This window comes from Phymastichus coffea, unplaced genomic scaffold (assembly GCF_024137745.1).
Source record: "Phymastichus coffea isolate CEN01 unplaced genomic scaffold, Cenicafe_Pcof_1.1 PCOF00065, whole genome shotgun sequence".
Lineage (NCBI taxonomy): Eukaryota > Metazoa > Arthropoda > Insecta > Hymenoptera > Eulophidae > Phymastichus > Phymastichus coffea.
In genome coordinates this window covers 18231-25644 of record NW_026706876.1, presented here as the reverse complement: position 1 = coordinate 25644, position 7414 = coordinate 18231, and positions in this window count along the sequence as shown.

Genomic DNA, 7414 nt, shown 5'->3' with positions numbered 1-7414 from the left:
TCTATTAGTAAAAATTGCAAAAATATTATTCGTCAAAATAATCAGGTGATTGTTGAATAAACATGAATACGTGACGAAATCCTAGAAAAATGTCCGAAGAAATTCTCGCACAAATTAATGCGCGCTAAGCAAATTAACAGAAGAGCATAGAGATCGGAGAAACGAGATTTCTTCCATGCGGAGTGGTAAAATCGATGGTATCCATGCGATCCTCGAGGGCGATAAGCCTGTCCTCGGAGTTAAATACACATTTCGCGCATGGCCGGCTTATCTCGTCGGAAAATAAGAGAACGAGTGTGGGGTGGCCGCGAAAATATTGGAGCGCCCCTGTAGGTCTTTCACGTGCAGCACGCTGCGCGCGTACGCGGGACATATGGTTGTTGGCAAAGAGCGGAGACTCCTTTTTTCCGGGGATACGATCTCGGAGAGAGAGAGAGCAGAGCGGCAAGTGTCCTCATGAGTTTTCAATGAGATTAGCAGCCCATCTGTGCCCTAGCAGCAGCGGCGTCCCCCGCCAGTCATCAACGAACAATACTTACTCGCCCTATACAGTCAACCTGCTAGAGAAACCCTGTTACCAAGCCCGTATGATGTGCAAACTATAGAACCACTACACCCTCCCCTCCCATCCCCCGCCTTTTGCGATATCTGGCTTTCGCGCATACGCTTCGATTCGTGTGCACTATGCACTTGTTGGTTCTGTTGTGCTGCGACAGTGAACGCTTTCACCGAACGCTTCTACTTCTTTTTTCCGAAGTGGGTTGGCTTGCTTTCGGTGGTTATTGTCATTCATGACTTTGGCGAACTCGTTTATTTGTATTTTAAAAGCAATCAAGCAAAAATATTATAAATTCAAATAGTTTCCAAAATTGAATACTTATTACTAAATGATTCATAGATTCTTACTTGAACTTGTTATAAAATACGATTATTATCAATATTCTTTAATAAATCTTTAATGCTTCCGCTTTGTACCTCTAGAGCGTTCATTTTACCATTTGTAAACCATAAATAAACCACATAGGTTTACAGATGAAATTGAATATGAACTTATTGTTATTGTGAACATTGAAAAATAATTCATAAGAAAATTTATCAAAGAGTTTGTTAATATTATATGCATTCGATATTTTGTCCAGTGTAAAAATAGCTTTATATAAACATATATAAATATATCAGAAATAAAAGATAACCTAATTAATAAAATGAATTATTTAGTAATCTTTTAATATTCTAAGGTAAAATAGATAACATTTGTGAAAATATTTACCAACATTGTTCATTTTGATATTGAATATAATTCGCTACAACCAATCTTATTAAATTTTCAGATTTAAATAAATAAAGTCAAATGTAATTATATCCGAAAAGAAATAAATTGGCAATTTTCATAGGTGTCCCAGTACATCTAATTTACGCATTGTTAATAAAAGAAAAAAACTTACTTACTGCGCTTCCCCTTGAAGAGCGTGACTAAACAGCAGTACCATGAATATTACATTGGTCCTTCTGCCTGTGGCATTGCAAGTCGCCCTGCGCACGCGGGTGCAGGCCTGGAGGCATACAGCAGAGTGCAATACAAAAATACTTAGCTCCCTCTTTCTTTCTGTCTGTCTGTCTGTCTATCTCTCTCTTTCTCTCTTTCGAGCAGCTCGATCAACAAGCTAAATCGCTTGCGCACATATTGATCGGTGCGGTGGTTGTATATATGCCTGTGCGTCTAAAGTGTGGTGGTGGTTGTTCTCTCTCTTCGGCCCAAGAGAACTCGAAGGGTGGTGATGCCCCATATGGAGGCTGCCCGCGCATATGTTAGTTCGCGCCACTAACGATCTGCTTTAGGCCCCTGACATGCTAAACTGCGGTTCATTTCTCGACCTGCTTGCTCTCTCTCTCTCTCTCTCTCTCTCTCTCTCTCTCTCTCTCTCTCTCTCTCTCTCTCTTTCGTATATCTCTTTCCCCTACGGACAATGACTAACCATACGATTGACATTGGCAACGATCGCCTGGAGAAAACCTCTATTTTTTGTAAAGTGGGGAAAGCGGCACCTGCGATATAATCAACCATTTAATTATTTTTATATTTTTAGCAGTATTCTTGCAAACTATCATCAACAAGTCTTGTTATTTTTAATATCTTTCAATAGTTATTCAAAAGTTTCTTTCGATTCTTTTACATTATCAAATTGTATACGATTGATTTTTATAGAAAGTATTTTCTTTCTGTTAAATTCAGTGTACTCTGTCTACGGTAAAGCCGCAGACGTCTGTATGCTCAATATTTTCTCAGCAAGAGGCTGAATTTCAAAAAATGAAAGCTTGGATCGATAAAAATCACGGCGAACCAAGTAGATAAGTTCACTAGCACGAATCAAGGAGCAAGACAATGTAAGAAGCTTAACGCTCTAAAATACTGAGACCATACAGTACCTTGGCGTATACACAAGAGAGGGCGAAAGCCCGCTTGCACGGAAACTTTTTTTTTGTCAACCTGCGCAACTAAATGAGTTACGTATTGTGCAGCGTCTACCATAGTCGATCTCCCCCCCGCATACACGCAAGTATCAGTGAAGCACCCTCGTTCGTCACCGCGCGCTGTGTTTCGGCGGCGGCACACGGCCATCTGGCGGGCTATTATACCAGTATTTTAATTTAATTAACTCCACGCGTAAAGCTCGCGAGCGGGCGCGAATTCAATCGATATTATCGGCTGGGATTAAGCGTGTTTGCGGCCTATGTCACGCTGCTACAATCCGAGATTCATCAATTTGAAATTTCATCGATACACAGTCCGGCCGTAAGCTTTAATTAGGATTTCGGCCGATCAACAGATTCCCAACAGACAGCGACAACTACGCTGCTGCATTCGCGCCAACAACAGATCTCTCTTTGGAGATCCATTAAGCCTAATGAATACTGAGTGCCCTTTTAGAAAAATTGAATTGGCCGTAAAATGAAATGCCTTTTACGTGACACTGATGACAGAGTATTAATTGAAATATGTCTTACTATTTTCGCATATCCATTTGTTCTACTCAAATGCTGTTGTGTAGAAACAATTAATTTGTCATGGCATTATGTATATTTCATCAGAATGCTTAGTTTATAACACCCTCAACTGTGATGAATTCCAAAAAACCTTGGGTTCTTTCAATGTTCCATTTATATTAAGATATATTTTTATCAATGCTTGTTAAAGAAAAATAATAACAAAGCAATAGGAGTGAACAATTCGATAAGTAAAATTATAATGAGTGAATTAAAGTAATTTTAGTAGTTTCATATTTGTCAGATTCATAAAAAAAAACGATCTATAATGATGAACCAATGTGGTTGAGTCGTTACTTGATATACTGGTTGAAAAGTGATCAAATCATCCGGAACTATATCGTCGCTATTCATAAGGTACTCGAAGTAGCATCAACATCTCTCGACATCAACTCTGTCATCAAAGCAACAGATTTTCCTAGATGACGTTGAAGTGGTCAGGCGATCGAGCTGTGAAAAATACGAAGCAAGAAGAACGTGGGTGTGCGCACGTGCAAAGAGAGAGAGAGAGAGAGAGAGAGAGAGAGAGAGAGAGAGAGGAATAAGACCGAAATCGAGCGCGTATAGTCTATTGTGTAGTAGTTTCAGGGTCACATTCGGACGTATGTAACCCTCGTCCCACTTGCTCTTGTACGACGTGCCATCTAGCCCCTATATGTGTATGTACGAACTTGTGCATCTGTTCTCAATCAACGTTTTGTAAAAAAATGCTGTCTGCTTCGCTGGAAGATATTACCCCCGATCACGCTATACAAAAGCAAAAGAGAAAAAAAGCGAATGGATAATAGCAAAAAACGATGCTTTCGCCCATGGAGTTTTGATTACTGACATATGAAGTTGCTTTACGCAAAGCTGTTACATTTCATTTGTTTTCTGTGAGCTTTGAACAATGCCTTATTTCTCATGAAAGACATTATGTAATCATTAGAATTCAGATGTCTAAATAATGAACAGAAGACTAGCTTAATAAGCAAGAAAGCTAGCGATATTGCTGCCGCTTATACAGCCCGAGATTATCGTTAAAATTATTATTTATCGATAGGCCTCTGAATTTTAAGTTTATGCACGTTGAAATGCAGAATCGCTCGATATAGACATTGTAGTCCTCTTCATTTGTACGCGGGTACAGCGACGCCTCAAAAGAACAGCGTATGATATAAAACGACACTTGCCCAGCATCAAGATAAAGCGTCTTCTCGAATTTCCTTGTAACATATGGTTGGTCTTGGATAACCGGCACATATATTGATTTTACTTTGGGCTCAGCCAACGCACTGCTGCATGATCAAAGAGCGACTGCGAGTTAGTAGTGTCAAAAAATACATGTCCAACACCCGCCGCCGCACACAGTCGGCCACTGTATAGGCAAGCAGCAAGGTTTTTCCGCTTTGTACATAGTAGTATAAGGGTGGATGATCAAAGGAAGGGTCGACCAAATACACACACTTTAACTTCGTACATGCGCCGTCTCTCTCTCTCTCTCTCTCTCTCTCTCTCTCTCTCTCTCTCTCTCTCTCTTTCTCTTTTCACGAGTATGGGGCTTCGAATTATGCATCAGCATGTGGCCGCTGCCAAGGCTTATTAGCGCCACGGGGCACGCACACGCGCGCGCGCACGATACGGGCAATAGGCGAAGTACCCTTTCATTGGGGCATTCAATTCTCCCAACCTGTCGGATGCTTGTCTGGTCTCTCGCATCGCGAGACGTTGTAACCAAGCAACTTGGTTCTCTCCCTTGCTCTTCGTCGACGCGACAGGTGCACGAGTCATTTGTTGATAGGATCAACGGATATTAGGGACAATGACTATGTATTCGCTTAATCAAGTGTTTGTTTCATTGAGAACATATATATGGCTCATTGTGATGCAGCTACGAATTACCGAACAATATTTTATATATGTACGACGCAATAATTCATCGCGGTAGTTTATAGGATATGGCTTTTCTGCTTCCTAAGAAGTCGAATCAAAGAAAGTGCGAAGTTTCTGAAACTATGATTGTTTGCGACGCTGGAAAACCTGATTGAGCGTCGTTGTTGAAAAAAAAAAATGTGAAATACACGCAGGAATTCGTGAGCGCGCTGGAGAAACCCCACGCGTACGCAGTACTGTAGGAAGGAGGAGAGCGCAGCTTGAGTGGAGCAGCAGCAGGCAAATGCAAGTGACAAATGCGCGGCATGCCGGCGCGGCGTAGAATCAGCGAGCCAGTGTAGGCCGCGGCTAGACAGCACGAGCGCTGGAGATCGTCTGCGCGCGCCTATCAATATTCATCAGCGTCCTCGTGTTCGGCGCGGACTCGAATTCGGCGCGGGGATTAGCCAGGTGAGACTTGCGATGCTGCCGGGTGCGGGTGTTCTAATCCTCCGGCAGGCAGGACGTGACGTCATATTGCATAACAATTAATCAACGCGCGATAACAGAGCTTCGCGCTCTCCGCTCTCTCTCTCTCTCTCTCTCTCTCTCTCTCTCTCTCTCTCTCTCCGGTGTCGCGGATATATAGAGTGGCGAGCCCCGATAATCATTTCAACGGCCAGCTTAAAGTGCCACTAGTTAACGCTAAGCCGATTTAAAAGCGGTTTAATATCCCGAATGTTATACCTGTAGGCGCGGATCAGAGAGCGCCGCGCGCGCGCTGGCGTCGGCGCTGCAGAGAGAACCGCGTCATCCGCTTTTACCCGCGTGCGAAACTTGCGCGCCAAGCTTTTTCGATCTCGCCTTCTATGCGCTTTCTATGCGCTGCCCTGCGACGGACATCGACGGACTGCCTGTGCGCTCAGACAGCCGGCTCGTTGAGATGTTGCATCAAGGGATTAATTCTTCACGCTTCCCTGGAATGGGTCCGATATGCGATTATAGAAAAGCTTAATGAAAGGACCGCCTCAAGCTTGAAATGATCCACTTGCATGAAATATTACACGCGTCAGCGCTGAGGGCCTATTGCTTTCGACACGTGCAAAGCCAGTTCGAAAGAGCCATTTGCATCTGGCATTTTCAAGTCTCGCTCTCCCACCCATACGCTCGCTTTTCGATCGCCTCTTCACACCTTGGCCGCACGTGCGTTGCACAAATTAAACACAGATGCAGCTATGCAGTGGCAACAGATAAGGTTGTTCATTCGTTTCGCTATTAATTTTATAGAACAATGGTCGGAGTAAATTATGCGAGGTTGACTAAGCGAATCGGCGTAACAACTTCCGTTCTCCGACTTATTACCATATTTCATGTTTCCAGGGAGAAGAGAGAAAGGCGACTCACAGATAAAATGCTTTACGACGGGGGGGCAGGAATTAACCCTTGATTTCCGCGCATTATTCTCTTAGCGAGTCTTCCGAGATAAAGAAGGGTTGTTCCTCGCTATCTCATGGCTGGCCAAAGAAAAAGAAAGACAAGTTGTACAAGAGTTATGCGAAAGCGCGCGTAGAGCCTCCTGGTTGTACCTTGCGCTACCTACTGGAATTTATCATTTCTTTTATTTCAAGTGGCTGTCTTGTAACGATTCGCGCCAGAGAGCAGAAAGAGAAATCTTTGGTGCTCCATTTACGACGACTAATCTCGCTGAAATATAACCTGGTCGAGCGTGTAAAATGAATCTTACGAATGCAATACCGTAGTTTTCTTTTCAACGCTATTTTTCCTTTTTTTATCAAAGAAGCTTTTTCCTCTTATAACATGCTTCAATCAAGAGTAACATTCTTAGATTGTTTCTGGTTTTCGGTCTCAGTGATTTTTTTAAACTGAAGAAACAACTTGAACGAGTACAGTAAATCCGAGTATTTGCCAAATACCTTAACGAAACCTTTCCAATCGATTTTATCAAATGTGTAATCAAAGAGAATCCAATTTCAACTGCATTATGCACACCATAGGCGAATACTAATTGCTATATCAATCTAGAAAATAGGGTAACAATTAAGAATTCGTAATACATACAAAATTCATTCCATCTAAGCTTACAGCAACATTTATTTTGGTTCTCGTTCTTTTTTCTAATGTACGATATTTCATCTCGTCATATGTGATATCAGTATAGAGGTTTGCGTATTGACTCATGGAAGGCTGCGAGAATTTTCGAAAAATTGTCTTTGAAAAATTTGTCAGTCTGTGGATAAGGATGTTAGGTGCAATGTTAGGTCGACAGAAAAAAAAAGTATAACGCAAGTGTGTTGAACAGCAAGAGAGCAATTTGAAAAAAGAAGCAGGAGATTAAGGGTCTCGGGCAAAGCTGTGCGAGGCTAAAAACGGGGTAGCGAGAGAGGTCGAAGGAAGCAGCGAGTATCCGTGTGCGCGGCAGCGGCGCCGCTCTCTTTTCTGCCGACACCTGATCCCTCCTAAAGATGCTATCGGGAAAATTGGATTCGCAGGGTGACCG